This window comes from Sus scrofa, chromosome 13 (genome assembly GCF_000003025.6).
Source record: "Sus scrofa isolate TJ Tabasco breed Duroc chromosome 13, Sscrofa11.1, whole genome shotgun sequence".
NCBI classification, from domain to species: Eukaryota; Metazoa; Chordata; class Mammalia; order Artiodactyla; family Suidae; genus Sus; species Sus scrofa.
The window spans coordinates 176,634,693-176,653,461 of NC_010455.5; the positions used below are offsets into that span (position 1 = coordinate 176,634,693).

Here is an 18,769-nt window from a genome sequence, read left to right on the forward strand (position 1 = left end):
AAACCAGAGAAGGTGGAGTAGAACCTATGTGGGAGAAATCCTAGTCATGGGAAAATGCAGGTCAGAGACTGAGGTCCCAAGTAGGGAGTGTATGGCAGAGGGATAAATACCTTTGCACCTTCCAGTTTCCTCCCAGCATCTTCTGTTGGCCAAAACCAAATGTAAGACAGCTGGAAAGGGAGCGTGGATGATGCAGTAAGTAGAGTTAGCCTCCTAACTGCAGAGTAGAGCAGAAAAGGACAAAAAAGTTTTGGGAGTCGGTAAGACAAATGGAGAATAGATGGCATGTTGTACCTTAAAAATATATCCCAAATTATTCCTCTTCTTTTCATCTTGCTGAAACTACCCTACTCTAAACCAGTCTCACCTCTTACCTGGCTCATTTCAATACCATCCCAGCTACTTCATTCTATAACCATGAGTGGCTATCTTCCAACATTGGATTAATCTTTTAAACCAGTAAAATTATAAATTCCTCCTGCTTAAAACTCTTTTTTTTTTTTTTTTTTTTTTTTTTTTTTTTTTTTTTTTTTTGCTATTTCTTGGGCCGCTCCCGCGGCATATGGAGGTTCCCAGGCTAGAGGTTGAATCGGAGCTGTAGCCACCGGCCTACGCCAGACCCACAGCAACAAGGGATCCGAGCCGCGTCTGAGACCTACACCACAGCTCACGGCAACGCCGGACCCTTAACCCACTGAGCAAGGGCAGGGACCGAACCCGCAACCTCATGGTTCCTAGTCGGATTCGTTAACCATAGCGCCACGACGGGAACTCCTTAAAACTCTTTAATAGCCCTCCATAAGATGTAGAATAAAATCCAATGGCATAGGGTTGAAAAAGAACAGAGTTGCAGCAGACTCAGAGTTCTTTTCCTGAGGGTGTCTATGGTGCTGATGGTATACACTGCATTTTTCCCATTTGAGCCCATTACTAACAGTCAGTAGCTACAGTTCTGGACTAGGCTGCTTATTTATTCACACTGAAATAAAAGATCTTCCCTAGACCTGATGAGGGGATTAAAAAACACCTTTGATTATTTAAACACTTTATTTAAAAATTTATAATGGCAGTTCACTTCCCCCCCCCAGGTGTTTCATAAAATTATAAAATGTGAGATTTAAAATATAATTGAGAAAGCCATTGGCATAATTCTCCATGTGCAGGGGGAAAAATATGAGGCTCAGAAATATAAATGGATTTGTTCCATGTCAATAGAGCTAGATAATGGTAGATTCTGTTTCAGAATCCAGTTCCACTGACTCCCAAGTCAGTTTTCCAATAATTATATTGATTTCTTCATAATTTACAACATATTTCTTATATCTGATACCTTTTAGAACATATAGTGTGAGGCCTTTTCAACACCTGATGTTTATTTTAATTCTTTAGTGCTTGCTCAAAAAGCAATGTAATAAATAAAATACATTTTTTCTTTTGCTTTTATCAGATACAATCCCAGATTAAAATAGTTTGGTCACCAGAAATACAATCCTGACAATCACTAGCTACTGTTTGGAAATGTTATGGATGAGAATCAGTACATTGCTATTATGTTTGTCAGGGTTGTGGCAGCTAATAACACACCTCTAGGTTTCAGAATTTTTGCAGCCATGTGCACTGAAGCTTCCCATAGCAGTCAGCTTATAAGAGTCTGCTGTTGCTACAATGAGTTTTTATCAAGGTCAGTGTGAATTTTTGTCTTTAACTTTATTGTTATTTGTCATAGTGAATGCATACGTGTTGATAGTAGTAAACAGATCTGGTTTGGAAGTGTGGAAGCTGCCAGTGTTTTCTTATTGAAAACAAAATACCTAACAGGCATCAACCAATCTAAGAACAGCCACTCCAAAGGAACAATCTTATAAATCAGTTTTGTTTTAAGTGGAAGCATTCACATGATTTATTTAATCTCTCTTTAGTATAGTTAGAACAATGGAGTTATTTTTAGATAAATCAAGTAGTGACTTCTAATCATTAATATACCAAACTAGAATCGTTTGCCTATTGTCAATATTTTACTTTTTCTTTTTTTTCAGAAGTAACTCTTCCATTCTATATTATTGCCCTGTAATGCTTTTGATTCCCATCCACAACTCAGCTTTTGCTGAGTATCTATTATGTATCAATCACTGTGCTAAGAAATAAAAAGGTAGGAGTTCCCGTGGTGGTGCAGTGGTTAACGAATCCGACTAGGAACCATGAGGTTGCGGGTTTGGTCCCTGCCCTTGCTCAGTGGGTTAACGATCCGGCGTTGCCCTGAGCTGTGGTGTAGGTTGCAGACGCGGCTCTGATACCGTGTTGCTGTGGCTCTGGCGTAGGCTGGCAGCTACAGCTCCGATTGGACCCCTAGCCTGGGAACCTCCATATGCTGCAGGAGCGGCCCAAGAAATAGCAAAAAGACAAAAAAAAAAAAAAGAAAAGAAATAAAAATGTAAAGATGAATAGGCCATATTAATTACCCAGGGAACTAATATATTAGCGAATCAAGTAATATTATGAAAGATCAGTGGCATTCATTTACTCATTTATTTTAACCATAATCTATTATACTGTGCATACTAAGGACTGCTAGTTTCTAGGAGTACAAAGATACAAAGAAAGATATCCTATGGGGACAACCAGCATACACGAAATCAATATAATGTATTGTGATTATGTGTAAGTATAGAAATTTGCAAATTGTGTTATGAGTACACAGGAAAGGAGGAGTTGTTTCAGACTTGAAGGTTCAGGGAAACATTTCTGGAAGAGTTGTTACCTATGTGCTTGAACACGAGTTATAAATATATCAAAATGAGAAACAACATGTTTCCTGTGGGGGATCTACCAGCAACTGTGGTTGACATAGTGTAAAACACAATTCAGAAAGTGGTAACAGAAAAGATCAGCAAGTTAAATAGGACCAGATTTTGAAGGACTTTGTGATCTCAGAGAGACTGACATTTAATCTTTGGTCAAAAAATAGTAATGAAACAGTTTTGAATAGATGACCAGGAACTATATTTGCATCTTCATACATCATCATGCCAGGATATTAAACATCGAATTTCTTGGTAGAAGATGCAAAGTAGAGAGCTAAATTATGAGACTGATGCATTGGAGCTGGCCAGTGGTGACCATAGATTGGAGAGTGGTAGAATATTTGAATAAAAGTTTAGAAATTATGAAGGATTATGTCACTATGGTTAGAGTTTATGATTGAGTGCATTGGATTAGGGGCATAAGGAGAAAGGGGCCAGTCTTATGCGTAGATCTCCAAGGGGAAAAAAATCAGAAAGAGAGACAGATTTTTTTTTTTGAAAATGGAAAAGAATGAGGAGTTTGATTTTAGACATAGACTAAATTTCAGGAGGGCAGAATGAAGTGTATTTTGCTAATAGCCATATACCTTGTAACTAGTACAATTCATGTCACATTTTATGCCATATACACACACACACACACACAGACATATATACATACATACATATATAAACATATATATAAAATAAAATAAGAAATGGATATGAAAGTACATATGCACTATTCATTTGAGATATTTACCAGTGTATTCATATATGAATCTGAAACTTTGAAAGAAAGAAATAATTTGACATATGAGTATAAAACTTAGAACTCTGAGTTAGACTTGCATTGGGAGCCATTAGCATATGGGTGGTGACTGAAACCCAGATATTAGATGGTGTCAGAGATAGTGAATCATGATAATTTCAGTGTGCTAAAGGGGGGGAAATACCTTGGCTACACCAACCTTTAAGGGGTCAGCAAAGGAACTCAGAGAAAGAAGTGGGAGGCAGGGGAAGGTAGTCCAAGAGTTATAGGGGGAATCATAGAACTAGAGGAATCTGTTTTTAAGGGTTTTAGAAAGAGGTTGATAAAATTAAATACAATAGAAAGGTTCTAGGACATGGTTTAAAATGTGGTTTTGATTTAGTAATTAGGAAAAATCAAGTTCAGTGGAATTGAGGAAAAAAACCAGACTGAATAATAAGTGAACAGTAAAGAGGAAGTCATGAAGTAAAATCAGCAAGTTTGGTTTACTCTTTTGGAAAGAAAATGCTTGGAGATGAGCTAGGTGGTAATTTTGTGTCTGGGGAGGTTATTTATCAAAGTGATAGTCTTGAGGATACAAATAGGATGAAACCAGTTGAATGTAGAAAGAGGTTAAGAAAGAGGGAAAGAGGAAAGAGAGAAAAATACATGAAAGGAAATGAGACTCTCATAAGAGATTAAGCACTGCAGGAAGCTGAAGATGAAACATATTTGTATTAAAATGTTGGAGAGAAATTCACTGTCAAAAACTAGAAGAAAGGTGAAGATGAGTGGAAATACCGATAAATGTTTGAATAGCAGAGAGAAGATTGTGGTGATTTCTAACGTAAGAGGCAAGTTTACTTCTGAGAGTTTGGGGATCAGTGCCTGAGTATAAGGTTTGAAGAGAATTGACAGCAATTATTATTTGAGAACACCTGAAAGACAAAAATTAGGATAAATAAAAGGATTGACAGACAGTATTCTAAAAGCCAACCATGGAGTTCCTGTCGTGGTGCAGTGGTTAACAAATCCGACTAGGAACCATGAGGTTGCAGGTTCGATCCCTGCCCTTGCTCAGTGGGTCAAGGCTCTGGCGTTGCCTGAGCTGTGGTGTAGGTCGCAGACATGGCTCTGATCCTGCGTTGCTGTGGCTCTGGCGTAGGCTGGCAGCTACAGCTCCGATTCAACCCCTAGCCCAGGAACCTCGATATGCCGCAGGAGTGGCCCAAGAAATGGCAAAAAGACAAAGAAAAAATAAATAAATAAATAAATAAATAAAATAAAAGCCAACCGTGATCAAAGGGCAGACATTTGGAGTGATAGCTCTGTGTAAATTTTCTTTCATAGTACTCAGCCACTCTAGACTTGGGACCAATGAAAGTGAATAGCAATGTCAGCCAATTTTATACTTTTTTTCTGGGTGAACACACTTCAGGACAAAAAGAAAATAAAGTTAGAATGTGGTGGAAAAGTAATTTAATATTCATAGGATTTAGGCTAAATCAGAAAAGATGTTTTGAGGAAAAGATTGAGACATCAAGGAGTTTTAAGTCTCTATAAATGAAAAGAGCAGGAAATATTTGATTCAAGGTTAGACAGTACAAAAAGTTTTGGTCAGTATATAGTTGAGTTCTGGATTTCAGAAGTAGATGTTACATGTGAAAAATGTTATAAGGTATGGCCAGGAGAGTGAATGACCTAAATACAAATGAGGAGTCACCAAACCGTGGGGTTAAAACTTTGGATAAATTTATCCACATGGATTTTTTTTTTTTTTTTTTTTTTTTTTTTTTTTTTTTTTTTTTTTTGCTTTTAGGGCCGTACCTGCAGCATATAGGAGATCCCAGGCTAGGTCAAATCAGAGCTGCAGCTACTGGCCTACACCGCAGCCACAGCAATGCAGGGTTCAAGCCACATCTTGTTCCTACACCTCAGCTCATAGCAATGCTGGATCCTTAACCCACTGAACAAGGCCAGGGATTGAACCCTCGTCCTCATGGATACTAGTTGGATTCATTTCCTCTGTGCCACAACAGGAATTCCTTCACATGGATTTTTAAGCCACTAAGATGACAATTGGACTTAGGGTAGAGATGATGACTACGACATGAGTGTCCAAGTCTTTGATTAATGTGGTGATATGAATAGGTCTTTAGAAAAAAATGATAGAGATGTATAAGCAAAGCAGAAAGGCATGGATTTTTTTATGTAGGTCTATGGAGACCAATCTGGAGATCTAGAAAACTGTTTATACACCTCCACTCAAACATAAGATAATCAGTAGGCTGTCTTTGAAAGTGCTCATAGAAGCTATATGACGTGGGAAGGAGGTAGGTTTAGCTAAAATCTAGTGTATAGTTCATTTGAAAGTAGATTCAATATTTTCATTAGAAAATACAAGTTATTTTATTCCATGAGCTATAGTGGAAATACTTAAAGACAAAAATGAGAGATTTGGTTGCCTTTATATTAAAAATGAGAATATGTTATTGTGAAATAATAGACAAGGAAGAAAGTAGTGAGGCTACAAAAGCAAGGGAATGCCATATTAGTTATTATTTAAATGAGGAGTAGAAATTATTCAGGAGGCCGCTATAATTCTGACAGAAGGAACAGCCTGCACAAGGGCAGAAGAGAGAAGAGATTATAGTGAGAATAGTGAGATGGTTGTTGTGACTGATAAGGGTGTAGTATATATATTACAAGATGAATGTGTGCACACTTGTGGAAATGTTTGTACCTATCAGCATAATGATGATAAAGTAATCTGAATTGAAATTGGAAAATTGTAAGAGGGAAGGTAGGGAAGCATCTGGGCTCCCATCTCACTTTATTTAATCTATAAAAGTAGTATGGAGGAGACTTATGGTAATTTGTTCAAATCTGTGTTTAAGAAAGTTAACTCTGGGAGCTGTTCGGAGTGTGAAATATATAAGGGAGTGAATAAGGTGAAGAAGACTGGTCAGGAGTTAATGTAATATATTAGGTAAGGGAGGAATGACCCTGAAAGAAAGATGAGGCTTAAGACACTTAGATCTAGAGGTCTCCTATGGCACTGTGGGTTAGGGACCCAGCATTGTCACTTCAACGGCTCACTGTTGTGGTGCAGGTTCAGTCCCTGCCCTGGGAACTTCCACATGCTGCAGGCGCAGCCAAAGGGGGGAAAAATTAAGATACTTAGATGTGTGGATGTGTGGACTGATAACAATTTTCAGAGAGGTTGTTGAGGATGACTCCAGTATTTTTCATTTTGGAACATGGTGAACATTACATAAAATAATTGTAATTAGTTTAAATGTTAAGTTTCATGAGCATATTAGAAAATATATATTAAAAAGTTAGAAATGACTGAAGCCAAAGAAATAGATGAATTTTGAAGAGTATGTTCTTGAAAATAATCTGAGTACAAATATGGTAATAGAAATGATGGGTAAAAAGAGAAGATTGTTGGAGTTCCTTGGAGATGCAGAGGGTTAAGGGTTAATGATCCAGAGTTGTCAATTTGTCACTGATGTGGCTCAGGTTTGATCCCTGACCTAGGAACTTCCACATGCCACAGGCATGTCCAAAAAGAGAGAGAGAGAGAAAGGATTGTCAGGAAGTATGGATAAAAGTAAAACAGGACCATGGACAGAGTCCTGCATGCTATAGTAACATTTTGGAAATGGTGAAGGAGATACAATGAAAGAGGGAGGGGAGGAGTAGTCAAGGAGATAAATAAAAATGAAAGAGCATTTTCATAGAAATGTACTGAGAAAGTGGTAAGAACTGTAAAGAATCTGATATTTTTACCTTTCTCGCAAGCAAACAAGTTAGCCTTACACTATTTTCTGGATGCTGACAGAAGATACAAGACTCCTGGGTCAGAGAAAAAAGACTTTATTATTCACATCAAAAGCACTGGCCAGATTGTCTGCCTGGTCATGTCAGTTCTCTGATCTTTAGTTCCCCCAGAGGCAATGCAAGTGGGCCTAGATGGATGTCTGCACACACACTGGACTATATCACAAGAGAGAGACATTGAACCTTGGGAACTTCCCACTTTATAGCAGCTTGTAAGCAAGCCTGTAATTTTATTTGAGAGGGAGACATTATCTCATTGCTTAAGATCGTTGGCTGCAGAGTTTCCATAGTGGCTCAGAGGTAACAAAACTGACTAGTATCCATGAGAACACAGGTTCCATCCCTGGCCTTGCTCAGTGGATCAAGGGTCTGGCATTGTTGTGAGTGGTGGTGTAGGCTGGCAGCTGCAGCTCTGATTTGACCCCAAGCCTGGGAACTTCCATATGCGGTGGGTGTGGCCCTAAAAAGACAAAAGACAAAACAAACAAACAAACAAAAACACAAAAAACTGTTGGCTGCAAACAGAAACCTGAGGAATGGCCCTGTGAAGAGTGGTCAGGACCTTACCTTCATAAGCAAGATTGTATAAGAGCCCTATGGAAGACTGTCTCCCAGTAGAAAGTTTTAATAAGGAGGGTATGGTCAGCATATCCGATAAGAACATAGGATGGTTCTGGAAAAAAGTTCATGGATTTGGCCGTTAGAATTTCCTGGTAATCTTTTAATGTGAATGTGTTTCCTATGAGGTGTCATTGAAATAACTGTTCTACAAATTGGGAGTTAACTCACTTGAAGAGTTTTGAACATAATCTTGGATGTGATATTTCTTTACAAAAAATTTCCTTGTTCAGTTTTGATGTATTCTAAAAAAGGTGACATAAGCATATGCTGAATCATTTGCATAAGTATCCTATAGTCAACTTATTTCAGTCTCTTCTCTGAATGTCACAAATACTATTACTTTAGATGACATAGGCTAAAGAGAAGAGGACAGAGCCAGTGTTAATATGTAAAAGAACTATTTACCTAAATGTAAAATCAGATAACATTATAGCATACTGTAAGAATGTTTTGCAGAAGTTTAAATATAGAAAAGTAGTAGACCTATACCATAACAAACTATTTGTCATAAGAGGATACCACACTTGAAATAACTGTGCCATGTCTCTCAGTTTGATAACAAGTTGCCATTGTGAACCTTATTTCAGCAAAATAAAGTGTTTTAAATATTATTTGACTAGTTTTGTGATGCATTAAAAATATATGTTGTATTACTTACATTGATCATGGTTTAAACATGACAAAAATAATATTTAAAAAATAAATCTCTCTGGGTTCTTGTCATGGCTCAGCGGTAATGAACCCAACCATTATCCGTGAGGATGTGGGTTCGATCACACTGGCTGAGCTCAGTGGGTTAAGGATCTGGTTTTGTCATGAACTGCAGTATAGGTTGCAGACGTGGCTCAGATCTTAGGTTGCTGTGGCCGTGGGCTGCAGCTCCAGTTCAACCCCTAGCCTGGGAACTTCCATATGCCACTTATGCAGCCCTAAAAAGCAAAAAACAAACAAAGAAAAAAAAACCTTTCTATCCCTGCCTCCCTTTTGCCCATCACCCTCCTCTCCATGCTACATACATACATACATACATAAATAATAGGTAGCCACTGTTATTTATTACATTCTCATGTTTTTCCAGAGTTTACATTTGCATGTAACAGCAAATAAGACTGTGTCTGTGAAGGGCAGAATTCTAAAGATGTTCCCCCAAGATTCCCATTTCCTGATTCTTTTACCAAGTGATCATCTAGGTACTACTGTGGGGACTTAGTAAATGTAATTAAGGTCACTAATCAGCTAACCTAAAATACTAAGATTATCTCCAATTATTCTGGACTCAAGGTCATGAAGACTTTTAAAAGCAGAAGAGAAAAATGTAAAAATAAATTGGAGAAAAGGAGGCAGGAGAGTGAGGGAGAGATTTGTAGAGTGAGAAGGACCAAGCAACCATTGCTAATTTGAAGATAAACTATACCCTAAGCCTGGTAATGTGAGTGGCCTCTAGAGTTGAAAATGACTCAGCAAAAAGCTAACAAGGAAACAGAGAACTCAGTCCTATATGAACAGGGGAATGAATTCTACCAACAACCTGAATCACTTTGAAGTGTATTTGCCCCTGGGATGGCCAACACATTGATTCCATCTTTCTAAAAGACTCTAACAAGAGTAACCTTAGGGAAACTATGAAATGATAAATTTTATGTTGTTGTAAACTGCTGTTTTAAAATGTGGTAATTTGTATGGCAGCAGTAGAAAATGGATGTAATATTTTTATTTTTTCTCTCCTTTTTAAACTTTATTATTTATTATTACAAACAATGTCATAAAATCATACAGTTTGCATTTTGCTTTTTTCAGCAAGCATTGTATCTTGGAGCTGTTTACAGAGCATCGTACTAGTTTTGTATGCTTTTTATCAGCTACATAATACCTCACTGTATGATATATTTATTTGACTAGATCCCTATTAATGGATATTTGAGTTGTTTTTAATCTTTTGTTAATGTACTATACAATAAATAACCTTGTCTGCATTTTATTCCCATATGTACTAGTATACCTTAGAGGTAGGTATTGCTGTATCAAAGGACATACCAATGTGGTTTTGATGCATACTACTACAAGGGTTGTTCTCTCTCTTCTCTACCCAGCTTTTAGATTGTGCTATTGTTCTAGACTAATACTGCCTACAAGGCCTATGTATTCTTTAACCTCTTTCCCCATAATTTTCTCCTGAAATATTATGCTTCTACTGTACTTTCTTTTTGTTTCTCATTCTAACTTCTTTTTTGCTTTACGACCATTGAATCAAACGCTGCCCCCCCCCCCAGTTTATTTTAGTCTCCATGCTCCACCACATCTCCAAATAGCTAGCCCTCCTTGTCCTTTAAGTCTCAGTTCATGTATTCCCTTGGTAGAGTATTGTGTGAGGCATCAAGTGGTTGCTCCACACCCTTTTGGATGCATGAATAAAGAATGTAATTCAGTAATGCAGAAGCTTAGAGAGGAATATGGTCACAAACTCTACCCTGGAGTTAAGTAGACTGGGACTGGAACAGGACTCGCCAAGCATGAGAGCATCACAGATACAGATGATGGACAGCACTGATAACACCATAATGTAACTTAAGTTCATCCTGTGAACAGAGAGAATCATGGACAGTTTCTGAACATGGGAATGACACCATAGAATCATTTTAAATAATCTACCTTTAAAGTGAGCAGGGGAGAATAAAAGATTCCATCATAGCATGTGTACTAAGCCTTGTAATTACTTAGTAAAAAAAAAAAATGTTAAAATATACTTTTGGAGTTCTTTTGTGGCAGAGTGGGTTGCTGTTGTGGCATAGGTTCAATCCCTGGCCTAAGAACTTCCACATGCTGAAAGCACAGCATATAGATATACATATATGTATATACATATATATATGATCAGCAAGGCTTTTGTATTAGATTTATGGTATTATTGCATAGACATTTTGTTAGGTCCATCTGGACCAGCTGTTGGAAACTGGAGGTAGCATGGCCCATGTAGAGGCATCTGGCTGAAAATGTATGTGTGTACTTGAGGCTGGAGAACTCAGTGTTTTGGTAGTCAAATTAACATCGAAGTTAGGCATTTACAGATCAGGACCAGGCACACTAAAATAGTGAAGTTTTATGTATTAGTGTATTTAGGTATCTGACTGTCAATCATTTCAATTTTTTATAAAATATATTTTTTTTCTATCTGCAGAATCCAAAAAGTCATTCTAAAGGTAAAATTCACTTGTTAATATCTCATACTATGGTTAATGTTATTGGTGCAAATTAAAAAATAAGGACAAATCTTAGAAGGAATACATGAAGCACAAAAAAGTTGATTGTCATGTTTGTTTTTCCTTTTTTCAGAGAAAAAGAGAATTTGGGGTGTTTATTTCAATATTGAATTTAAAAGAATTGATAGTACACAGTAGAATAAGATAATCATGAAATTATCTTAACAAGAAAGGTATTGTATACTAGAGATAATATAGTTGCTTTTTAAAAGGAAGTCTTAAGTTTTTCTAAAAGTGATGTGAGTATTGTTAGCTATGGAATTTATTTATTGAGGCAGTTTGATGTTTTCAGAAAAACCAGTGGACATGAAAGGGTCATTGATGACACAGCACATAACTACTTTTAGCCTCTAAAGAAATGACAGCAGCTGTGGAAAATTTATAGTGTCACAGGTTCAGGATGGATTTGAAAAAGGAACTTCTCTGGAGAAATATAATTTTTAAAGTATTGACCTGCTAAGGAGAAATGTTTGAGGGACAAGTGGAGGGTTTGGCACTTGCACAAGTAAGACTATGTCTGTAGAGAAAAAGTAAGGAGATTAAATATAAGACCGGAATTTTTCATACTTCAACTATAGTTGTTTTCAGTTTTCTCAAACACTTTTTTTTTAATTTAAAACAAAAATACCATAATAACTAGAGGTAAAATTTTTTAATATGTCTGATCCTGATCTGTAAATGCCTAACTTTGATGTTAATATGACTACCAAAACATTGAGTTCTCCAGCCTCAAGTACACACATATATTTTCAGCCAGATGCCTCTACATGGGCCCATGCTACCTCCAGTTTCCAACAGCTGGTCCCGATGGACCAAATTTTCTCCCCTTCTGCAATTCCAAGGGAAAGGCAGAGTAACAGGATGAGAATCAGCCTGGGATATATGAGGAGGAGGAGGAAGACTTTTTGAGTTTATCTATGTACATGAAAACAAATACCATTATGCCCAAAGACATAGTGTATCAGACTTGCAGAATTAAAATTAAATTGAAAGCATATTGTTTAGCTTCCTGGAATTTGTGTTTTTTGCTTTTTTTTTTTTTTTTTTTTTTTTTTTTCTTTCTTGTAGTTGATTTCTAGCCTTATAGCATTGTGGTCAGAGAAAATGCATGGGATAATTTCAACTTTTTAAAATTTACCAAGGCTTGATCTGTGGCCCAGGATGGGATCTATCCTAGAGAATGTCCCATGTGCACAGGAGAAGAATGTATATTCTGCTGCTTTGGCATGGAAAGTTCTATAAATATCAGTTAAATCAATCTTGTCTAGGGTGTCTTTTAAGGCCTTTGTTTCCTTGTTGATTCTTTGGATGATCTGTCCCTTGAGGTAAGTGGGGTGTTAAAGTCCCCCACTATTTCTGTGTTGCTGTCGATTTCTTTTATGGCTATTAGCAGTTGTCTTATATATTGAGGTGCTCCTATGTTAGGTGAATATATATTTTCAATTGTTATATATTCTTCTTGGGTTGATCTTTGATCATTATGTAGTGTCCTTCTTTGTCTCTTGTGATTTTATTTTAAATTCTATTTTGTCTGAGTATTGCTACTCCTGCTTTCCTTTGATTTCCATTTGCATGTAATACCTTCTTCCATCACCTCACTTTCAGTCTGTATGTGTCTTTGGGTCTGAAGTGGGTCTCTTGTAAACAGCATACATATGGGTCTTGTTTTTGTATCCACTTAGCCGGTCTGTGTCTTTTGGTTGGAGCCTTTAATCTATTTACTTTCAGTGTAATTATGGATAAGTATGTTTTTATTGCCATTCTGCTTAATTGCTTTGGATTATTACTTTGGGTCTTTTTTTCCCTTCCCTTCTTTTGTGGTCTTCTCTTGATTTGTTGACTAATTTCAGTGTTGTATATCTATTATGGTTTTTGATTTGTGGTTCACATTAGATTTGGATATAACCATTTGTGTGTATACAGAATTGTTTTGAGTTGTGGTTCTCATATTTACAAATGCATTGTCAGTGTTCCGTGTTTGTCTTCTCCTCTTCTCATGCCTGCTAGTTTTGATACCATATTTTCCAATGGGCGATTTTCTATATTTATATTATTTTTCTTTTTATTAGTGAGTTTTCTCATTTGAAATTTTCTTGTTCCTAATTGTGGCTTTTTCTTTTCTGCTTAGAGAAGTTGCTTTAGAAGTTGTAGAACTGGTTTGGAAGTGCTGAATTCTTTTAGCTTTTGCTTATTTGAAAAGCTTTTGATCTCTCCATCAAATCTGAATGAGAGCCTTGATGGGTATAGCATTCTTGGTTCTAGTTTCTTCCCCTTCATTACCTTAAATATATCTTGCCACTCCCTTCTACCTTGAAGAGTCTCTGCTGAAAGATCAGCTGTTAATCCTTATGAGGATTCCTTTGTGTGTTATTTGTTGCTTTTCCCTTGTGAATGTAAATTGGTATAACCACTATGGAAAACAGTATGGTAGTACCTCAGAAAACTAAATACAGAACTCCCATATGATCCAGCAATCCCACTCCTGGGCATGTATCTGGACAAAACTTTCATTGAAAAAGATACATGCACCCCTATATTCATCACAGTGCTATTCACAATAGCCAAGATATGGAAACAACCTAAATGCCCAACAACAGATGAATGGATTAAAATGTGGTACATATATAAAATGGATTATTACTCAGCCGTAAAAAAAGATAAACTAGGAGTTCTTGTTGTGGTGCAGCAGAAACGAATCTGATTAGTGTCCATGAGGTTGCAGGTTCAATCCCTGGCCTTGCTCAGTGGGTCTGGGATCTGGCCTTGCCGTGAGCTATGATGTAGGTTGCAGACATGGCTCTGATCCTGTGTGGCTTTCGCTGTTTCTTAGGCCAGCATCTATAGCTCAGATTTAACACCTAGCTTGGGAATTTCCATATGCCATGGGTGTGGCCCTAAAAAGCCAAAAAAAAAAAAAAAGGCAAAAAGAAATAAACTAATGCCATTTGCAGCAACATGGATGGAACTAGAGATTCTCATACTAAGTGAAGTAAGACACGAAGAAAAGGACAAATACCATCTGATATCACTTATTTGTGGAATTTAAAATATGGCACAGATGATCCTGTCTACAAGACAGAAACAGATCATGGCCAAGGAGAGATTTGTGGTTCCCAGGGAGAAGGGGATGGGGGAAGGGAGTGGGATGGCTGGGCAGTTGGCGGTTTGTGGATGCAAACTGTTATATTTGGGGGAGTTCCCTTCCTGGCTCAGAGGAAACAAATCTGACTAGCATCCATGAAGACGTGGGTTCAGTCCCTGGCCTCACTCAGTGGGTTAAGAAATCTGGCATTGCCGTGAGCTATGGTATAGGTCACAGACACAGCACAGATCTGATGTTGCTGTGGCTGTGGCATGTGTCAGTGGCTTACAGCTCCAATTCAACCCCTAGCCTAGAACTCCAATATGCCGTGGGTATAGTGCTAAAAAGGAGACAATAAATAAATAAATAAACAAATTGTTATATTTGGAATGGATGAGCAATGGGGCCCTACTGTACAGTGTGTGGCTGTGGTATAGGCTGGCAGCTGCAGCTCTGATTTGACCTCTAGCCTGGGAACTTCCATAGACCACAGATGCTCCCCTAAAAAGAAAAAAAATAAGGGGGGGGGCAGAAGACATCTCATCTTCAAAAATTTTTAAAAATCTTGAAGAAATTCATTTTTCTTAAAGCTATATAATATTGTGGCTCATCTGATGAAAGAGTTGAAGGATTGGACACGTGTTGTGTCATATTTGATCAACTATAAATGAGCAAGACTGTATTTTAGACAAATAAACTGATAGTAAAATTGAGAAGCAATGATTAGGAACACAATAGAAGTCTTAAGTAATGCTGGAGTGGTGGGGTTAGCCCAGGTTGCAAAGGGTTTTAAGATAGAGTTTATAAGCCCTAGAAATTATAATAATGGAACTTTGATGGTGATATAGAATTTAACTATAGGCGAAGTGTTAAATGCAAGCAATTATTCATGTAATTTAAACTAAAACATAAGTTTGCCTCCTTACCTAGGTTTTTCAGCTGACATATTTTTGATTTGAATTATTTGTTTTAATTGTAGCAATTCTACATGTCTCTGCATTCATAGATAGTTTTGGATTCAAAGAAATTGTTTGGTCTGCTTCTTGACATTCTGTCACAGAGCTGTTAGCGCACCCAAAAAGTTTAAAAATTCTTGAGTAAAATGGCATGTGTTGCATCTTAATTGCATTCAGATTGGAGCAAAAGGATTAGGAGAGAGTATGAAAAATTGCTTAGCTGGTCCTTTCTATTATTGATGAGAAGCCCTAATAATCCAGAAAGAGACTGTCTATCTCCCACAGCAGTGTATTCTCTGATTATCTCAAGGAAGCCGATATCAGAGTATACCTGGATTCAATAGATTGCAACAGAAGAATCTTCAAAAGGATTATCTAATTAGCAGAGGGAGAGCACATGAATAAAACTGATATACACTGTAGATAGGGATACATGAAAAATTCTCAGGCAGTGTAGCCTCAGTGAAAATAACAAAGTCAAATATATGTGCATCAAAGAAGAAAGGTGGGATGTTGATGTTGTTAAGGCAGGTACTTTATAAAAATATGGGGAAATAAAGAGAAATTCAATGTGGGAAAAACTGGAAACTGATAGCATACTGATAGCAAGAAATTTGTTGACACATATTTAGAAACATATTAAAAACTATAAAGAGCCTAAGTAGATTCTTGGATATTGCTATAGTGTAGTTCACCAGGGCCTTAACAAAAAGAGATGGAGAAATGTTTTTATAGATTGGCAAGAGCTGTAGCAAGGTATGTTCTTTGATACTGGCAGGATTTTAATTGCTTTGCTGGTGATTGGCATGCCACTATGTTCAGATGAAGGAAGATAACATATTCTGAGAGCTATTTCAAGGAATGCTTTCTGATACACTCCATTGAGCAACTTTGGTGGTTAGAGGCTATTTTGGACGATAGCCTAGTAATGGTTCTGAGTAGGATAAATAAGGCTGAAATAGAAGAAAGTTGCTATTTCAGACTATAATCACAATAACCTTCCTTTTAAAATACTCTTGAGAGGTCAAGAAAGAAACAAGTACATTACAGAGGGAAGTATACAAAATCTTAATTGGAAGAATGTCTGAAATACTTGGATAAATTTTGATTGTACTCTTAATAGAAATGAATAGCAGCAGTAGAGCCATATTTTCCTTTGGGGTTCAAAGTGTGTGTGTGTGTGTGTGTGTCTGTGTACGCGCGCACGCGTGCACATGTGCATGCAGACTCGTAAAAATGCCTGAGCAAATAAAATGAACAAAGGATTTCCGTGGGTTGCTCTGTCTTTTGGGACTCCCTTCCTAAAAGGTGAGTTAAGACATGTTATGACAAGACATGACAAGAGCAGTAGATGACCATTACATACTGTTATTTTCCTAGGGGATTCATGACCCTGCATGATGGATCAGGAACAGGGGGGAGTGTTAAGAACCTAGATCCTCCATAAAAATTCTGCTTACTCTCTATGATTGTCTCTGAGGCCAAAGGTACCTTGAGAAAGCTAATCTATATGGTGTCCTAACTCAGGAGGTTTTTTTTTTGTGTTTGTTTCAAAAATATATACTCTTGAGGTTTGTGGCTTTGTGTAGAAACTTACTTAACAGTATTTCCATCCTCTTTTCCTTCAAATATATCCATGATGTGTCCTATTTTTGAAGTACAGACTTATGGTTTAATTTTTGAAAGTTATTCCTACAACTGTCCAAGAGAAGCATATAAGGTCCCCATGATCTAGGCTGAATGTTTCTTCCTGCTATCTATCAGGGAGCAGAGGAGGTCTGACCAAAGATTATGAAAATTCTAGCATAGGGATGAAAAGCACAAATAATTTTGTTTTATTTCCTTTAATACCAGGAAGAAACGACTAATTAAGATGTTTTTTCCCCACACTTCAGTCATGTCTTCACGACAATTCACATCAAGATGAAACCTGAAAGTGACAGTCATCAATTTGTGTATTTTCTATATATGATTCCAAAAATACCCAGCTATGTAGAGAAAATTGAACAATGAGTAACTTCTCCATTTCATACTGTGTATTTTCTTTGGAACCTTTAGTGGATTTCTAGGATTCCTGCTCCCTATAAAGAACACGTTTTCTACTACCTCTTCCAATAGGACATTTCTCTAAACTCCCCACTGCTCTCTGCCTTCCCTGGCTTGTGTCATGTAGACTTCCACTGGGATTCTCTGTTGCCTCTTCAGATTGTTCCCTCATGGTTGATTGGCCTGGCTTCGCATGTTGCTTCTCCTCTAGGTTCTACCTCTTGGGCTGCCTTGTACTCCCTGCCCTGCAGCCATTGGGCCAATAACACTTCTATCAGACATCTGACTTAAGCATCAATATTTCAACCTAACAAGGAGCTTTAGAACCTTACTTCTCTGGGAAGAGGTACTTGATACTCTACTGACAAAGCTGTTTTGGAGACAGTGTGATTTGAAAAGGACAGTTGTTTCTTTCTATGTTTCTTTCTATTCCCCACAGCAGAATAAACAAGCATCAAGGTCCCAGACACAGTTTCCTGATGGAGAAATAAAGATCCTGAAAGGGAGAGTAGTATGATGTAATCACCCTCCCCTCCCTGACCAATATCAGGACAGAATGAAGGAATTGCTCCCTTCCCTGTCCACTAATATACACATTGTTCAACTTCTTATTTTGTGACTTCATTTTCAGTGTGCCTTGGGATTTCTCTGTTTCAAAAATGGACCAAAAGAATTTTGATGAGGAGTATATCACTGCAATCAATGACAGAGTGAAGATACCACTATTTCATCAAATGTTTCTTTTAAACTGACCTACTTTGTCTTATTTCAGAGTGATTTCAGTTCGGCCTCACTGTAAAATAAATGTGCATCCTGAGTAAAACAAGTGGTAACCTGTATTCCTAACTTTCTGATATTCAGGATGCAGAATACGACTTATAAAAAGAATCTTAAATAAACATATTTGGTATAAGTGTCAGTAACTAAGCAGTTCACACATTTCCTCTATGTAGCTCTTTAATATCTTTGCAATTTCAGGTTCTCTATAAATGAAGAGGGGCATCTCTTTCTCCTTCCACCCATATCAATGGAAGCAGTGTCCCAAAACCAAAGCAATACCTCCGCCTGGGCTTTGGTTCAATCTCCTCTTGCTTACTTCAGCACCTTTCTCCATCGAATATCACCTTCTTTTCTACATTCTCAATTTGCTATTTTTTTAATCCAGTAATTACAAAAACATTTCTATCTGAATCACCAATGAGCTCTTTAATATTAAAGAAATTTTTTGGGAGTTCCCATCGTAGTGCAGCAGAAACGAATCTGACTAGGAACCATGAGGTTGCGGGTTTGATCCCTGGCCTTGCTCAGTGGGTTAAGGATCCGGCATTGTGGTGAGCTGTGGTGGAGGTCACAGACTCAGCTTGGATCTGGCGTTGCTGTGGCTGTGGTGTAGGCCAGCAGCTACAGCTCCAATTCGACCCCTAGCCTGG

The 18,769-nt window shown here is 37.5% G+C and overlaps 1 long non-coding RNA gene across 1 annotated transcript in view; it reads left to right on the plus strand.

Annotated features, from left to right (window-relative positions):
• LOC102160577 overlaps nt 1-18,173 on the plus strand; it is a 162,097-nt gene extending 143,924 nt beyond the window's left edge. Inside the window, exon 4 of the long non-coding RNA XR_307223.3 lies at nt 17,971-18,173. This is a non-coding gene — a long non-coding RNA (uncharacterized LOC102160577). The remainder of the gene's footprint in view (nt 1-17,970) is intronic.